This window comes from Podarcis tiliguerta (genome assembly GCF_965153285.1).
Source record: "Podarcis tiliguerta genome assembly, chromosome: Z".
Classification (NCBI taxonomy): domain Eukaryota; kingdom Metazoa; phylum Chordata; class Lepidosauria; order Squamata; family Lacertidae; genus Podarcis; species Podarcis tiliguerta.
The window spans coordinates 19,729,209-19,747,464 of record NC_139553.1 but is presented as its reverse complement, the minus strand read 5'-3'; the positions used below and the strand labels follow the sequence as shown (position 1 = coordinate 19,747,464).

Sequence of the window (18,256 nt, the reverse complement as noted above, 5' to 3'; positions counted from 1 at the left end):
CAGCAAGGTCCGAAGGCTGTGGTTGCCCCTCATTTGGCAGCCTCTTTAAATCTTCAAAAAGATGGACCAAGCAAAATGCATTCTGGTCCTTTTAAACATACTGCGTCTCTTCCTCTAGCGCAATATATAGGCAATGGATAATGCTTAATAGTCCTCTGGCACAGTGCCCAACCCGCAAAGGGCATTGAGTCCTGGTGCTTAATAACTTATTTATCTTCCCTGATTGCAGGAATGATGACAGTTTTCATTATGAAGCTGCGGGGATAATTTGCTAGCCTTTGGTAGGAGCTGAATAAACACCAGCCAGCTCTGGGAGGACAATTTGATTCAATTACCTGGGCCTGGCAGAGGTGGGACGAAGGAAGTTCTCAGCCCTTGGTTGCCCTGCAACATTCAAAACCCATAGTGATGAATGGGTCTTTCTTGTGTTTTCCGAGAATGGGCAGGAGCAGGAAACCCATTAGAGGCCGGAGGCTGTGAGATGGATGTCCTAGCAGCGGAAAGGACAAGTGTGTGTGTGTGTGTGTGTGTGTGTGTGTGTGTGTAAGAAGCCTGGGGAAATTTCAAGCCTCCGTTCATCAATATCCCAGTGGGCAATTCTTTACTTGTGCTTTCTGACAACTGTACCATTGTCTGCTTTGTTTTGGGAAGGGCAAATTTATCCCCTCTAAGTTGCCAGGAGTTTTCCCTTGCCCCATAAGATCTGAGCAAAAGGACATGGTAAAAACATGAGAAGAGCATGCTGAATCAGGCCAATGACCTATCAAGTCCATCACCCTCTTCTCACAGTGGCCAGGCAGGTGCCCCAGTGGGGAACCCACAAGTTGCACAATAATCCCCTCCCCTCCTGTGGTTTCCAGAAACTGGTATTCAAAATCATTGCTGCCTCCAACTGTAGTGGCAGAAAAATAGCTGTGATTCCTGCATTGAAGCGGGTTGGTCTAGATTATCCTTGGGTATACTATGCTTCTATGATTCTATGGACCCCTGCCTTGGCTGTCAGAAATGCTTTGTTATGGCCCCACTCCCTCCAAATCCTATTTCACTACCACCCACCCAGCCTCCTTGCGGCGACTTTGTAAGTCTTGTCATTCTTGAATCAAAGGCCTCCAAGCTCTTGGGTGGTATCTCGTCTGCTGCCCCTCATCAACTTCTTAGAAGAAAGTTGCTAGAAAAAGAGGAATAAAAATAAAAACTGGTTTCTATTTACGACTCGTTTCCCTTTGTTTCGAGCAAACTTATGCCACGCTCAAATTATCCACCAATTCTTCTTCTTTTTTTTAATGGATGCATGACTTCATTAAAATTATTCTAAAAGGTTGGGTGTGGGGGGGGGAGAGAATAAGTGTCTATTTCCACCTTTCCCCATCTGATTAGAAACCATCTGCATTTCAAAACAAACCATCATTATTCAGACCAAATGTTGGCTGGGCACTTGTTTCAAGTCAGGGTAACTGAACATTTGGCTAGGCGGGAGAACAGCTCCTAGCTTTTGCTAGGATGAGTCAAGATTAGGTTTTTCTCTTGGGCTGAACTCCTGACAAGGGGGATCCAAAACCTGGCCTATATAGCATCTTAGGCGTTCCCCTCCTAGGGGTGCAGCAACAAAACTGCTAGCACATTTGCAAAGCTAAACAGGGTCCGGTGTGATTTCAAATTCGATGAGGGATGGTATTTAGAGATTGCTGCATGGCAAGGGGTTGGACTTGATGGCCCTTGGGGTCCCAGCTCTACAATGCTATGATTCTGAGAGGCAGCGTAGTGTAGTGGTTAGGGTGTTGGACTAGGACCTAGGGGAGCCTAGGGTTCGAATCTCCACTCGGCCATGAAGCTCCTTGGGTATCATGGGGGGGGGCACCCACTGCCTCTCTGTCTAATCTACCCCACAGGATTGTTGTGCGGATTAGAATGTCAGGCTACTGCCCTACTGAGCTTTGACCATAACACCCAGTCTCAATTAAAAACTTTGTGACCACTTTTTTGTTTGTTTGTTTGTGAAGTGAAGTTTTAATACACAATAGCATTTAAAAGCAAAAAGCATTTTAAAGCAGTTTTTTTAAATAAATGCAAGCGGCAATTTTTGTTTGGATATACTGAAATTTCTTCATTGGAGGATTTTAAACAGAAGTCAGGTGGCCACCTGCAAGGGATTATTTAGCTGTGATTCCTGCATTGTAGGCAGCTGAGGTAGACAGAAAACCCTTGTGCCCCCCTCTGTCCCTACAATTCCATGACAGAATGAATCCTTTAATGAATCATTCCATTGTAATACACTACAGTGGTATCTCGGGTCAAGAACTTAATTCGTTCTGGAGGTCCGTTGTTAACCTGAAACTGTTCTTAACCTGAGGTACCACTTTAGCTAATGGGGCCTCCCGCTGCTGCTGCGCTGCCACTGCATGATTTCTGTTCTCATCCTGAAGCAAAGTTCTTAATCTGAGGTACTATTTCTGGGTTAGCAGAGTCTGTAACCTGAAGCGTCTGTAACCCGAGGTACCACTGTGTCCCCTTCCAGTCAGGTTTTTCTTTTAAAGTTGTTGGACTCCTCTTCCCATCTCAAAAGGGGACTCTGCTCTTTTCCTCAGGAGATGGGTTTTCCAGTGGGGTGAAAATAAATGCCTCTTTCACTTGCCTTCCCTGCTGCAGGCCACTGTCTGGAATGAACCCCCTTTTGCTAACCAATTAAAATCTGCTTTGCTCTGACACCCCACTCACAGAGCATGGAAATGTTTGGAACTGGAGCAAAAAGCAAGCAATTAATTAATGGTAAATGTACACCTAATGTACTCTGCCTCCCTATTCTAAACAACTCATCAAAATGATTTCATACAAATTTCCCTTATGTGGGTGACTGATTGCAGATGGTCCATCCCGATACATTTTTCCTTTCCCTGCTGGGGCCCAAAAGCTGATGTTTTATTATTTCTGTTTGGTGGTTATGTGAGAGCAGAGAGAAAGGCAAGTCAGGGGGAAATGCAGGCAACTTCCCTCTTGCTGAAAAAATAATTATAGAATTGGAAGGGACCCCAAGGGTCATCTTGTCTAACCCCCCCCCCCTGCAAAGCAGCACTCACATCTAAAAGACCCCTATCCAATGGATCAAAGAATTATGCAGTTGGAACGGTCCACCAAGGATCCTCTAGTGCAAGGATCCCATAGTGCAGGAATCACTGAAAGGAGTGGTCCTATTCCTTGCCTTGATCTAACACTTGGCTTCTGTTGATGCAGCCTAGAATTGCATTAGCTATTCCCCATCCCCCCACCCCCTGCAATTGGAGGTTTTTAAACAGAGGTTGAATGGCCATCAGTCAGGGAATCTTGAGCTGTGATTCCTGCATGGAAAGTGAGAGGACTTTTGGGGGCCTCTTCCAACTGTACAGTTCTAGGATTCTGAAATTCTGCCACTCTCTCTGGCATGCAGCTCTAGTGCTGCTAATGTAAGCAAGGGGGGGGGGGCAGAGATTACGCCTACAATGGTAGCAAATATTCAAGGTGTTATGTACTGAAGTTCTCACCCTGGGCCAGCAGGGGGATACTGTAGATAGTTATGCAAATAAGGGATCGAAAGTGACATTCACTGATTGGATAGTTTTAGAAAATTGTTACAGTTACATTGTACTGGAGCTCTATATAAGCAGGCTGACTGAACCCTTCAGTTCAGTTCTGTCCTGGCCTGTGAATAAACAAGAGTTGTTTGAAGAATCACTGTGTCGTCTGATATGTTCACCCACAACTTAACACAAGGCATATTATATTTTTTTCTACAGTATAAAGAAGTCTCTAGATTTTTGCAGCATAAAGTGAAATGGACCCGGACCCAGAATTCAGTGGTTCCCATCCTGGAGCAAATCAGCTGAGGCAAGAGTGAAAAATGAAGGCTTGCCAAAGATTGCTAATTAAGTCTCTGAAAGGGTTCCCGAGTACTTATTTACTACATCCAACACATAGGATTAATAAAAGCACACACACACACAAACATACACACACAAACGTGTAGAGGAAGTGGATTTCAAACAACCCCTGCTGATTACTTTCAAAGAAATGTGGGTGCTGCCATGTCCGCCATTAGGCAGGTGTGATCAGAGCTTAGGGCATATGTAGATCTTGTGTGCAACAGCTGTGAAAAAGGCAGATTCCATGCTAGGGATCATTGGAAAGCAACCAAAAATAAAACTGCCAATGTCATAAGGCCCTTATACAAATCTAAGATGTGACCACATTTGGAGTACTGCCTACAGCTCTTTTTGTCTCACCTGGAAAAGCAGATTGGAAAAGGTTCAGAAAAAGGCAACCCAACCCAAATGGTCAAGGGGATGGAGCAACTCTCCTATGAAAAAGGGTTGCAGTGCAGGGGTGAAACTAAGCTTTATTGCACCAAGGTCAAAGACCCGTTGTGGCACACACACAAAAACCTCACGCACATTTGCGCACACACACACACACACACACACACAGGCTGGGAGCCTCAATGGCGCCCCTCTGGAGGCTTCATCCAGGGCAAAAAAATACCCGGCTAGCCCCCCCCCCCATAGCTATGGCTCTGTGAGCACTGGGGATTTTTTAGTTTGGATGGAAAGGCAAATAAGAGGCAACATGATGGAAGTTTATAAAATTCTGCATGGCTTGTAGAAAGCATCCATGACTGATGGTCATCCAACTTCTGCTTAAGAACCTCCAATGACAGTCCAACACCTTCTGAAGGAGTCTGTTCCACTGGGGATCTCACTAGTACTCCAAGAGTTCTCAAAGATTATAGAAAGAGGCCCTGAGATCACATCTACAAGCTCCTTTAGTACCCTTGGGTGCAGATCATCAGACCTTGGAGATTTGAGTTGTCAGGGGTTCATTCAGATGAGCCTTGGGTGTCCCTTCCAACTCTACAATTCTATGACCCTAGACTGTTTCCCCACAGCCTGGCTATGACTCAGCAGGACTGAGTGAAAATGTCCTTCATTGAGACCAGGGGCTCCAGCCCTATTGGACCCCCCAAATATTTTTCGGGTAGGGGCCAGGTCCTCCCAGTGTCCAAAAAGTACAGAGGTGAAGCATGGAGTCAAGCATTCCACAGCGCGGCTCCAATGGCTGGCTTCTTTTCCGCTTCTTCCTGCTGCAGAGGAGAAAGAGGGTTGAAGCAGCCTCCTGCACCGGGAGGAAATGGAGGAGGAGCCACCATTTGGCTCCTCCCCATATCATGCATGATGTCACACACATGATGTTGCCCCCCCCATTGCCCTCACATTGCTGGCACCTCTGGTTGAGACAATTCCTACCCCTACCGTCCGCACCTGCCAGCAACTCCATGTTTGCAAAGTGAAATAAATATTAAGATGGAGTTAAGCAGTAATAATAAAAAGGGTCTCTGATGGGCAAACAGAATCCAGCTGTGAGGGGAGCTCCATCCTGATGCGTTGCAGCTTTCCCCATCCATCCATGAAGAAACCCAATGGATTTTATTGAAACCAGACCAGCTGCCTCATCGCATGAGGATTTCTTCAGACAATCCGTCATGTCTACAAGCCCTTGGGGGGTTGTCCGAGCATTAGGAGCGGAGAGAAGAAGTTGATGGAAAAGATACAGACTGGCTGACTTCTCCAATAAACCCTTGTTACATGGACACACACACACACACACACACACACACGTATCACTGAATCTTAGAATTGTTAAGAAAAGATGCCAAGGGTCTTCAACCCCCTGCATTGTATGGCTCAAGAATCCCCGTTAGATGGATTTCCAACTTCAGTTTGAAAACACCCCAAATGTCATCTAGTCCAACCTATTGCATTATAGGAAGCAAAGCTAAATAATCCCTGGGATATTGAAAACTATTTTTTTTTAAAGTGGCAAGAGTCTAATTATCCTGCAGAGTGGTTCCCCAACCCAAACCCCACGGATAATATTTCATATTTTCTATAGCATTGAGTCCTCTGAATAAACTGCTTATTAAATAACATTTAGCTTCAACTCAGCTTTCACATTCGTCTCTACAGTCCCCACCGCAGCAGTGCATATATGAAAAGGACAGTAGGGTCTTCGTAGATCACAAGCTGAACATGCAGAAGCAAAGAAAGCTCATGCAATTCTAGGCAGCATCAACAGAAGTATAGTTTCCAGATTAAGGAAAGTAATAATACCACTCTAATCTGCTACAGTCAGACCACACATGAAGTTCCTGTGTCCAGTTTGGGCGGTCTAAGAAGGATATTGACAAGCTGGAAGGTTTGCAGAGGAGGGTGACCAGGATAATCAAGGGTCTGGAAGCCAAACCTGATGAGGAATGGTTGAGGGGGTTGGGTATGTTTAGCTTGGAGAAGAGGAGACTGAGAGGAGATATAATATCCATATTCAAATATCATTTTATCAGTTTTCTACTGTAGGACCAAAACCAATGGATTCTAAGGACAAGGAAGGAAATTCCTGCTGAACATTGGGAAGAACTTTGAGATGGTGAGAACCTTTCAACAGTGGAATTCAGTCCCTCAGAAGGAGGTGGACTCTCCTTCACTGTAGGTTTTAAACAGAAGTTGGCTGGACATCTATCATGGATTCATTTGTTGTGATTCCTGTATTGCAGGGGCTTGGACAAGGTGACCCTTGGGAGTCCATTCCAACCATGCAATTCTGTGATTTTATGATTCCAGCTTGTGCAGACAGATATGTGCAGACAGATATGGTGACAAAAATACTTTGAATAAATTCATTCAGTCTCTTGGGGAAATGCAATGCTTATTAGTGTTGCAAAGGAACAAGAGATAGCACCCAAGCTCCTAAAACAATGTGAGCCCCAAGACAGATATCTGAAAATTGATAGGGCCTTCCAATGGCACCCTCTCACACTCTCCTGCCCCCCATTTCATTTTTTCCTTCTCTCCATACACCCCCACTCAAAACTGCATATTGCAAATCCACATACTTTTAAAGGAAGCCCTCCATTTGGGGGTGGGGAGGGCGGGATGGTTAAGAACATAAGAAGAGTCCTGCTGGATCAGGCCAATGGCCCAAGTAGTCCAGCATCTTCTTCTCACAGCAGCAACTCAGATACCTATTGTGGGAAACCCTCAAGCAAGATCTGAACACAACTGAGCCTTCCCTCCTGTGGTTTGCAGCAACTGGTATCCAGAAGCATTTCTGCCTTCAACTGTGGAGGTAGAGCATAGCCATTGTTAAAACCCATCAATAGCCCTCTCCTCCTCCTCCATGAATTTGTCCAGTCCTCTTTTTAAAGCCATCCAAGTTGGTGGTCATCACTGCCTCCTGCAGGAGAGAGTTCATGTCGACATCCTTCGGAGGTCGAGATGCCTGCTGGCTAGCCGCCAGCAGGATCATGCCCTTCCAGCTGTGGCAACCCCCCAATCTCTGGTGTGATGTAAATCAGCGACTCAGACTTCAAAAGCCTGAGCATGCTATATTAGCAGAGCATACACACAACAGAAGTTCCCAGGAAGGTGTGCTGGTATGTAAACAGACATGTGACATGTAACAATCCCATGTCTGCTCCTTCAGGTGGAATAGAATTTTCTAGCAGTTCCATATTTCAATGATGCACTGCACGAAAAAGTTATTTTTATGTGTCCCGAATCCTCTGCATTCAGCTTTACTGGATACCCCTAACTACTAGTGCTATGACAATAGGCATAGGGTATTCAGAACAGGAAGGCATATTTAGGATGGGGCAGGAGAGTAATCAAATGCATTTATAGCCAACCTTTTATTTTTTGCTCTATAAGACGCACCAGACCACAAGACGCACCTAGTTTTTGGAGGAGGAAAACAAGAAAAAAAATATTCTGAATCTCAGAAGCCAGAACAGCAAGAGGGATTGCTGCGCAGTGAAAGCAGAAATCCCTCTTGCTGTTCTGGCTTCTGGGATAGCTGCGCAGCCTGCATTTGCTCCATAAGACGTACACACATTTCCCCTTACTTTTTAGGAGGGAAAAAGTGAGTCTTATAGAGCAAAAAATACAGTATATCCAACCTTTTCTTTCCTCCAAGAAGCTCAAGATGGTGTACATGGTTCTCTTCCCCCACCTCATTTAATCTCCACAACAATCCTGTGAGGTTGGTTAGGCTGAGGGAAGGCAGTGACTATCCCTAAGGTCACAAAGTGAGCTTCATGGCTGAGTAGGGATTCGAACCATGGCCTCTCCCAGGTTGTAGTTTGATGCAGTAACCCCTGCACCACACTGATTCTCCTTGAAAGAAGAACATATAAACAGACAAGCCACTTACTCACCCATAATGATTTTTTAAAGAATTATTATTAAAACACCTAACAGCATTGTGGGTGTATAATCATGCCCTTGCATGCTATCTGGGAACATTTCCAGAATACCAGGCCCTAAAGCCAGCTTGCAAGCTGCCGTTTCCCTCCCATTTCTCTGGTTCCTGCTCTCTCAAACTGCTATAAGCCGAGGAAGGATGGCTATCTGTCAGGGATCCTTTAGCCCCTGCATTGCTTGGGGCTGAATTAGATGACCATTGGGATCACATCCAATGCAATGATTCTACCTGCTTCTAAATCCTAAACTTTTGTCCAGCTGCTGATCCAAAATCCATTGTCTGGCTCCAAAGGCAAACCAAAGGCAAGCTTTCAACATCAGCCGCACACCTGGATGATGCAGTTATAATTCATAAAGCTTGGGTGGGAGCAGGCAGTGGTGAGTTGATGGGCAGGGGAGGGCACCTCCTCTTCCTCTCCACTTCTGTGTCTCCAGCTGCTGCAGGATAAATCAGACTTGAGTGTAAACCCATCTGTAGTTAAATGGCAGCAACTTTCCCTAAGTGCATTTTTCCTTCCCTGTGTATTTTTAATAAAGGCCGCTCTGTGCTTACTGGCAAAGGGAATCAATACCAGTTCATTACTTATAAAAGATCATGCTGGTCCATAATGACTCGGAGTCTGAATATATAAACACATGACTTGTACCTTAGACAGCCTCCCCCTTCCCACAGTAGAAACAGAACTGTAGAGTTGGAAAGGACCCCCAAGAGTCATCTAGTCCAACCCCTTGCAGTCCAGGAATCACAGCTAAAGAACCCCTGACAGCTGACCCTCCAACTTCTGCTTAAAGGAGAGTGCACCACCTTATGAGGGAGTCCAGGGGGGTCAGTGGCACATACCTGCAAACTGTCTGGAGCATGCTGTTTTGGGGGCTGTGCTGGTGCATGAAAGTATGGTGCCCAAAAATGTGCAAGATCATGGCCAGCGAAATTGCGGTGCCCCAAAATGCACAATTTTAGGTGCCATACTCTCACATGGGTCACGTGACTCGCACAGAGTGCAGCCCGAAAGACGTGCATCTGGTTTTCTGCTGAGACATTTTGAAGGATATGGTGGCACCATTCACATAACAAAAACTACCACAGAGATATCAACATTTTCAAAAGTAGGTTGTCCATGGCTTGGCTTTTGAAAAACAGGGGGTCTGCAGTACTTTGCTAATTGGGAACCACTGCCTTAATCCATTTAATTTCAGTGTATGCCGACTGTTTATGTTAACCTGGTTTTGCATTACAGACGGAGAGGGGAAGTGGGTTTATTTTTAGATTTCAATGCCACCCAAAGTGGGGGGAAAGAGGAAGGCAGTTTGAAGCATATCGGGCCATGAAGTATTCAGAGGGGCATGCAGTGGTTAGAGCAGATGCAGAGATAGGGGTCAGTTCTGTGCTTCTTCCTGATCAATTTGCTCATTAAGTCCAGCAGCAGGAACGGATGGAGACGTTGTGGTTGGACCATGTTTTGCAAAGCCTCCGTTCAGTCAATTGGCTAATGGATAATTAAAGCCACTTTGCTCATCTATGGTCTATGCTTCCTCCCCTACTGCCCCACCCACCGGATTGTGAAAATTGCTAGTTTCACCAGAGTCCTGAGCTCTTCTTGAGATTGAACTGATATTTCAGGCAAGTAGGAAGCCCTTGCTCCAGGGTAGCACATTTCCCTTGGAGAATATATCCATGTAGAATCTGCATCTGGTGGGTACCAGAAGCAGACACCATGGTGGGATAGTGGGGTTAGTAGAACCTTTGAATTAGAAGATTTGTCTGTCCACATAAGGCTGCTGCTTCATGGAGGTTTGCAGTAGGACAAAGCAAAGGGATGATATCCTTCCCAAAGAATCTGCAATAAGAAGATTTGTCTAGCTCTGCAAGACTGCTGGCTATGATAACTGTGACCCAGAACCAGCACACAGGCTATCCTCATTATCAGGAGCTGGACATGCCCTGAGCATCCAAAAGGGTTGGCAGCACCAACCTAAGGTAAAGGTAAAGGGACCCCTGACCATTAGGTCCAGTCGTGACCGACTCTGGGGTTGCGGCGCTCATCTCGCTTTATTGGCCAAGGGAGCCGGCGTACAGCTTCCGGGTCATGTGGCCAGCATGACTAAGCTGCTTCTGGAGAACCAGAGCAGCCCACAGGAATGCCATTTACCTTCCCACTGGAGCAGTACCTATTTATCTACTTGCACTTTTTGGTGTGCTTTTGAACTGCTAGGTTGGCAGGAGCAGGGAACAAGCAACGGGAACTCACTCCATCGTGGGGATTGGAATCACCGACCTTCTGATCGGCAAGTCCTAGGCTCTGTGGTTTAACCCACAGCACCACCCGCGTCCCAGCACCAACCTAACCCTGATCTATTTGCCAAGGGTTAGCATGTACATGGACCCCTATGTGAATCCTAGTGAGGTCAGTACGCAGTGTCACAGATATGGGTGAGCTAGGTGGGTTCTTTACCCTGGGTGAAGTCTCCAGACAGGTGCCATTGAGGCTCCCAGCCTCTCTCTCTCTCTCTCTCTCTCTCTCTCTCTCTCTGTGTGTGTGTGTGTGTGCATGCACATGCAAATGCACTGGGGGGACCTGCCAAACTGGGTCTTTGACCCCGGTGAAATAAAGCCTAGTTTCGCCCCTGCAGAATGGCTTACCCAAGTCACTCTGCTTTCATCAGCACTGGATCAACACCTTCTCTACAACTTTAATTTTCCATGGAGTGGAACGTCTGTTTCATATGTTCACAACTAAAAGCAAATGGATGTCAATTGCAAATAAATTTAGCATTGCAGCAGGTTGCACTAGATGACCCTTGGGACCCTACAATTCTATGATTCATTGGAGGTTTTCAAGCAGAGGTCGGATGGCCATCTCTCAGGGATTCTTTAGCAGTGACTCCTGCACTGAAGAGGGTTGGGCTAGATGACTCTGGGGGCTACTTTCCAGCTCTACAATGATTCTATGATTCTAAGGGGAGTCTAATGAGGAGCTGACAGAGACTCTCCTGCAGTTTCAGAGTCTCCAGCCTTTGCAATCCCACCAAGGGCAGTCTAGTGCTGAACCCTCCTTGCACACAAGGCAAATACACTTTTGTTGACTCTGGCTTTTTTGCAGTTTGGAGGCTGATGTTAACTGAATGGAGGCCGCAGCGGGGAGAGGTGAGTTTGATCTCCGTCAGCGGCTGGAAACAGCACTCTGTTTTTAATTCTTTCATGACATGCTAATTTTGTGAGATGACAGACACATCGCTTTAACAACCCCAATGGCAAACCTGGGGGATTTTTTAACTTAACACGGAAAAGGGGATGTATATCAGCATACCAGGCCTGAGATGAAGTACTGACTGAAAGAGAAATTGCCACTCGAAATTCTTTAGATGCTGCTTCCCATTGAGGCAACAAGAAAAGAAGCTTCATCCGTCTTCCATATGGATAGGGACAAATTGAATGTGCTACACATAGTCGGGAATAACCATATGCACAAAAATAGGATGGGTGTCATCTGGTTTGACACCAGCACATAAGAAAAGGATCTAGGGTCTTAGGAGGCCACAAGCTGAACGTGAGCCAACAGCGAGATGCAGCCCTGCAAAGGGCTAATGCTATTCTAGACTAGTGGAGTCTAGTGTCAAGATCAAGAGAGGAAATAATACCACTCTGCCTTGGTTGGCCCTGTCTGGGTGTCCAGTTCTGGGTGCCTCAGTTTAAAGAGGATATTGACAAGCTGGAATGTGTGCAGAGGGTGACTAAGTTGATCAAGGGTCTGGACACACAGCCTTATGAGGAACGGTTGAAGGAGCTGAGTATGTTTTGCCTGGAAAAGAGGGAAGTAAGAAGAGACAGGATAGCCATCTTCAAATATCTCAAGGGCTGTCACATGGAAGATGGAGCAGGTTTGTTTTCTCCTGCTCTGCAGCGTAGGACTCGAACCAATAGCTTCAACTTACAAGAAAAGAGATTCTGACTGAACATCAGAAATAACTTTCTGAAGGTTAGAGCTGTTCAACAGTGGAACAGATTCCCTCAGGAGGTTGTGGACTCTCCTTTATTGCAGATTTGTAAGCAGAGGTTGGATGACCATCTATCATGGATGCTTTAGCTGAGATTCCTGCATTGCAGAGGTCTGGACTAGATGACTCTCAGGGTCTCTTCCAACTCTAAGATTCTATGGTACTTTGATTCCATAAAAGGGTAACCAAACCAATCAAGGGGATGAAGCAACTCCTTTATGGGGAAAGGTTGTAGTGTTTCAGGGGGCAGATTAGTTTAGAGAAAAGGTGAGGAACAGGTGAAATGATAGAAGTTTATAAATACAAGTGACCAGAGACATTTTTTTCTCCCTCTCTCCTAACTCCACAACTTGTGGACATCTAACAAAGCTGATTGTTGGAAGATTCAGGACAAATAACAAAGGATTTCTTCATGGAGCTGAAAGGTGGAATTTGCTCCCACAGGAGGCAGTGATGGCCACCAACTTGAATGGCTTTTTCCCTTTAAAAAATGTTTAGGGGTACTCTCATTTTCTTACTCATATTAAAATACTGCCCCTCAATGAGGCCAAAATGTTCACAAAATGTTTAGGGGTATGTGTACCCCTGCGTCCCCCCAGAAAAAATTGCACTGGCTTTAAGAGAGGATTGAATTGATTCATAGAGGGGGAAGCTGTTGATGGCTACTAGCTATGATGGCTGTACTCTGCCCTCCACAGTTGGAGGCAGCAATGCTTATGGATACCAGTTTCTGAGAGCCACAAGAGGGGAGAGAGCTCTTGTGTTCATGTCCTCCTTGTGACCTTCTGGTTGGTCACTGTCAGGGCAGGATGCTGGACTGTATGGGCCTTTAGCCTCATCCAACAGGCTCTCCTTATATTCTTATGAAAAGTGTGGGAGGGGAGAAAGTGCTCTTGCGCTCAGGTCCTGCTTGCGAGTTTCCCACAGGCCTCTGGTTGATCAGTTTGAGAATAGGATGCTGGACTAGATGGGCCCCCTTCAACCTGATCCTGCAGCCTCTTCTTGTGTCCTAATGTTCAGATGCTCGGGATGTCACTGCCAAACTTTGTATATCAACAATCTTTTTCATTGTGGACTGTAAATGTACACCACATCCATAAGAACATAAGAATAACTGTCATCTAGCATGGATGTGTTACAGAAATTGTAGCAGGAGTTCGCAGACATGGCCACCAGGACTTGTCAGTCATGATACTTTCCCCCTGTTGTTGATTATTTTTACTTCCTCTGACCGATAGCAGACACTGCGGGGTCTCTGGTCCCTTGAGAGGGAGTTGAGCTGTAAAAAGCGAACCCTGTTAGTTTTTAGTGTTCTTGTTTTTTTTAAACAAACAAACACAGATTTACTTGAGATTCCTGCATTGCAGGGGTTGGACCAGATGACCTTTGGGGATCCATCCCAACTCTACAACTCTGCAGTGCTATGATTCCATGGTTCTATGACACTCAGCATGCCAGTCATCATTTAATATTCAAATAGCATTCTGAATCATTTTCCCCCTCCTGTCCTAGAAGCAGCACTTCCATCTGTTCTTTGTAGCCAGCAGTGAGATAGATGACTTTTTCTCTAGGGCTCAAACTCAACAGAGTCTCCTAGAATTCCTCTTGGTTTTGCAGATGAAGACCGTGTCTCAGTGGAATGACAGTGTTCCTGCAAAAGCAGCGTTTTAATATATTCTGCTCAGTTCACAACTGCTGATTTTTTTAAATAAAAAAGCAATAACACTTTAAAAAAACCCAACACCAAATCAGTGTGCCTTTATTTGGATCTGTGATATATTTTTAAGCTTCAGGCTCTCCTTCTTCCTGGACGAATGTCTCAAACTGGTAGGATCCAAAAGTACCTTTCTATCTTTTCTTTGGTCTCCCAATATCTTTCCTGGAAACTCCTTTCTGAAGCTCAATGTCTCTGTGTGGCCTTGTTAGTGAGGGAGGCCTATTTCGCAAACAAAATGCATTAACAAGCCAGCAACAGCCCTCATGCATATTTCATGCTTAACATGCCCTCATTTCCTTCTCTTTAATGGATGCTCTCCTTATTAGGTCTCTGCTTGTTTGAGCAGGATACCTTTTCCGCAGGACATAAACGCAGATCCCCTGTGAGGCCGGGAGGCAGGTACTTAGGCAGGTGATTCAATAGCCCCAGACACAGGCAGTGTTCAGCAGCCAGAGTGGGAAGGCTCTGTGCATTGAATTTCCGTTAAGAGCTCTTCGTCTGGCTGCGGCTGTCTAGCCCTCCTCTAGCACTGAACACTGGGGATGATTTTCCTGTTAGTGCCTAGCTCAGCTCAGGTGCAGAAACTGGGGTGGAGCATTCCTTGTGGGTCTCAGTGTAACACAGGAATGTATGGAAGATACATGGTAGAGTTAAAAAAAAAAAAAATAGACCACAAACTGATGTGGACAGGAAGTCCATTATTATGTCCTGAGAAATGAAATCGACCAATTCATCCATCGGTAGCAAATAGAAGGACCTGGCAAGTTAAAAAAAAACCACTATGAAAGATCTCACTGCCTGAAAGTGGGCTACCTGCTACAATAAGTGAAGAAGAAGCCCCTTCCCAGAGAAAATGTGTCATCTGGCAGAGGGCTAGTGCCAGGGTTGGCCCAGGGTGTTTTGCTGCTTGAGTCAAAACAGGAAATGACACCTACCTTGGTGCCACCTCCTCCTCCTCTTCCACCCACTGCTGCCACCTCAGGCAACTGGAGGTGGCCTAAGGAAACCCCTGTATGCTGAAGGCAACAGGGGAGGAAAAAATAAGGCCATAGGGGAGCAAGCAGCAAAAGGCGAGGAGTGTTGCTGAGGCAGCAGTAGGTGACAAGCACAGGAGGTGATGGGAGACATGCTCCTTGGAACTTCCTCACCAGCCTCACGGGTAGGGCAACCCTGGTTGGTGCTCAGCAGCCCCTTCTGATGTTTTGAATTATTATGATTTTACCAAACTTCATGCACTGTTTCGATGAGCTTGCTGTTGCCTGTGTTATTTATATGTTACTGTGTTCGCTATCATAGCGTTTACAATCTCATTAGGGACGAATGTCAGGAAGATCCAGCTGCACAAATACAAGATGGGGGACACTTGGCTTGCCAAGGGCATGTGAAAGGGATCTCGGGGTCTTAGCAGATCACAAGCTTCACATGAGTCAACAGTGTGATGCAGTAGCAAAACAGGTTAATGCTGTTCTAGGCTGCATCTGGAGATCAAGTAAAGTTACAGTCCCACTGTATTCTGCCTTGGTCAGACCCCACCTGGAATACTGTGTCCAGTTCTGGGCACCACAGTTTAATAGGTTTATTGACAAGGTGAAATGTGAGCAGAGGAGGGTGGCCAGGATAATAAATACTGAGGAATGTTGGTGGGAGTTGGGTGTGCTTAGCCTTAGAAGAGAAGGAGAGGTGATACAACAGCCACTTTCAAATATCTAAAGGGCTGTCATATGGAAGACTGATCAAGCCTGTTTCTTGCTGCTCCAGAAGATAGGACTCAAATCAAGGGATTCAGGAGATTCTGATTAAACATTAGGAAGACATTTTGTATGGTAGGAGCTGTTTGAACAGACTCCCCCAGAAGTAGATGGGCTCTCTTTCACTGGAGGTTTCTAAGCAGTGGTCTGATGGCCATCTGTCAGGAATACTTTAGCTGTGATTCCTACATGGAAAGGGGTTAAAATGGACGACCCTTGGGCTCCTTTCCAATTCCAAATGCCATTTTTCACATGCATCTCGCTCTGGAGTGGAACCCTTCAGTCCACTTCCCAACATGCTGGGGAAATTGGCTTTGCAGAAGATCCTGCGGGCAGCAGTCATGGTGTGATTATTTTATTTCACAAAGTCTATACTCTGCTTGATAACTGAGAAACCTCAAAGCAATAAAACAATGAAATTATCAGTAAAAAAACCCCGCTCTATAAAACATTCACATGATAAAAAACCAATATCCAACTAAAAACAGATTAAAACATACGTCAACATGTCTGGGCAGACTTGCCTAAACCAAAAATGTTTTTGTTTTTTTAGCACATGCCAAAACTAGGACAGCAAAGGTGCCTGCCTGACATAAGACAGCAAGGAGTTCCAGAGTGTAGGTGCCACCACAATAAATGATTAATTTCTTACAAATGCTGAACGAGTGACATGTGGCACCTGTAATGGTGCCAGTTCCACCAATCAAAGTGGTCAAGGGGGCATATATGAGGTACGCTCACAGGTAAACTGGTCCCGAGTTATTCAGCTGCTGCTCTGCCTCCTCCTCCCCCCTTCCAGCGTTTGATGGGCGACAGTGGAATGGACTCCCGCAGAAGGTGATGAGCTCTTCTTCCTTGGAGGCTTTTAAGCAGAGGTTGGATAGCCATCTGCCAGGGATTCTTCAGCTGTGAATCTTGCACTGAAGGCGGTTGGACTAGATGATCTTTGGGGGTCCCCTCCAACTCTATATCATATTCTATGATTCTATTATCTAAGCAGGCAAAGGTAGCATGTCTGCAATGTTGTGCCCTTCCCAGGACACTAAGGAGGGCTGGCAGCCCAATCAGCCCCTTTGCTTCATTCTTCAGCCGAATCCTATCTGCGGCTAGCATCTCTCACCACAGGGTAGGCTGGAGAACAATGTGGGTCTGTGCAAGCAGCAGGAGGGGGCAAAAAGCATATGGGGCCCATCTAGGCCTTGTAGCCCATCCAAGCTGGTCTCTGTTGTTCTTGGCAGCCCCCAAACTGCTCCCTCCAATGGAGCAGGATGAAGCCCATGGTCCTCAGCACTTGCTGAGGACCATCTGAGGGCAGCCCTTGTTGCTGATCTAATTATACAAACAATTTTCTCCTGCTTCTCCAAATAAACACAGCAAGGGTTATTGCGGGACGCAGCATGATGGGAAATGAGAGGGAGGCGGCGGCTGGTTAATGGGCTCCTTTGCTGCAGGGGTAAACAGATTGTTTGAAAAGGCCCTGGCTGGCCCCCTCCCCGACATCTCTGAGCTCCCCCTTCCTCCTCCATTCCTTTTGCACCACCTCCATTTTCTCTCTCCATTGCAAACACACACACGCACATTCGTGATGCAATTCAACCAGATTTCTGGGCTGCAAAAGGGGCTTTAAGTGTGGGTTTTTCTGCTTCTCCCCCCCATGTTAAAGATTTGCATTTTGAAAATTAGATTATGATTCTGTGTGCAAAAAGGAGAAAGGATGGATGCTGGGCAGGGGGCAGGCAAGAGAGAGGGTGAAAGTAGTAGTATTAGGAATGTGAAAAAAGCCTGTTGGGTCAGGCCAATGGTCCACCTAGGCAGGAATCCTCAGATGAACAAATATAGAGTGGGGACACCTGGCTTGACAGCACTATATGTGAAAAGGATCCAGGGGGTCTTTGTAGACCACAAACATAACACAATAGCAAAAAACAAAACAAAACAAAAAACAAAAAAACAGAAAAAAGGCTGATGCAATTCTAGGCTGCATCAACAGAAGTTGAATGTCCAGATCAAGGGAAGTCACAGTACAGCAAGCAGTGCCTCCTGTGGGAGGGAGTTCCAGAGTATAACTGCACTGCATGAATAAATACATTTCTCTGTCCTGAACCTTTCAGCATCGTTCAATGTCCATGGATTCTACTGTTAAGAAAGAGGGAGAAAAACTTTTATTCATCTGCTTATTCATGCCTTTCATAATTTTATAAACATCTTTCATGTCCCCTTTTAGTCACCTTTTTTGTAAACAAAAATTCACAAACTCTGCAGCCTTTCTTCATAGAGGAGTCGCTCCATCTCTTTGATTGCTTTGCCTGCTCTTTTCTGAACCTTTTGAATCCTTTTGAGGGTGAGGTGACCAGTTTTAGTACCAGGTGTACACAGTTTTCCAAATGCAGTGGAGTCTTTTCTTGCCCATGTAGATCATAGTATTTGTAGAGTTGGAAGTGACCTCCAATTGTCATCTAGTCCAGCTCCCTGCAATGCAGGAATCACAGACCTTACTGAATCCAGAATTCTTACTG

At 45.7% G+C, this 18,256-nt stretch overlaps 1 long non-coding RNA gene across 1 annotated transcript in view; it reads right to left on the bottom strand.

Annotated features, from left to right (window-relative positions):
- Nucleotides 1-4,227: 4,227 nt before the first annotated feature.
- The window catches only part of LOC310669788, a 546,967-nt gene continuing 532,938 nt past the window's right edge, over nucleotides 4,228-18,256 (bottom strand). Inside the window, exon 3 of the long non-coding RNA XR_014507390.1 lies at nucleotides 4,228-4,238. This is a non-coding gene — a long non-coding RNA (uncharacterized lncRNA). The remainder of the gene's footprint in view (nucleotides 4,239-18,256) is intronic.